A 700-nucleotide genomic window follows, 5' to 3' on the forward strand; every position below is an offset into this window, starting at 1 on the left:
GTGCATAAAATAAGCTTCTAAGTGGAAAAATAGACTGTACTAGCGAATAATTGTGTTGGATAGAACCATTTCTCCTGCTCATCGGAACACACGCAAATGCTGAAAGACAGAACCAATCAATCACAGACAGCGTTTGCTGCTGACGCATGGCTCACAGTGCTTGTTCAAATAGGGCTGCGTTTCCCAAAAGCACCAGAAGCATAAGTAGATCTAGAGAAACCATTGCCACATTATTACATTAGCCTACATAACATTGTTACTATATATAAAACTAATTCTGAAAAATGCATCACGGTTTCCACACAAATATGAAGCAGCAATAATAATAAATGTTTCTTGGGCAGCAAATGATATTAGAATGATTTCTGAAGATCATGTGACACTGAAGCCTGGAGTAATGATGCTGAAAACTCATGATGCATGTTAAATTACATTTTAAAATATATTAAAATATAAAATAGTTATTTTAATTGTTATATTTCACAATATTGCTGCTTTTACTGTTTGTTTTTTTTGTGTTCAAATAAGTGCATCCTTGGTGAGCATGAGACTTAAAAAATATTACAAAATCTTACTGACCCCAAACTTTTGTGTACATGTAATATTTATTTTAAATGGGCTAGTTTGTGCAAGTAAATTCATTTAAACTCGTTGTTAAAAGTTCAAATGGATTGTGTCATGTTCTGTAATTGCTGTTAAT

Source organism: Sinocyclocheilus rhinocerous, unplaced genomic scaffold (assembly GCF_001515625.1).
Source record: "Sinocyclocheilus rhinocerous isolate Xijiao unplaced genomic scaffold, SAMN03320098_v1.1 scaffold4514, whole genome shotgun sequence".
NCBI classification, from domain to species: Eukaryota; Metazoa; Chordata; class Actinopteri; order Cypriniformes; family Cyprinidae; genus Sinocyclocheilus; species Sinocyclocheilus rhinocerous.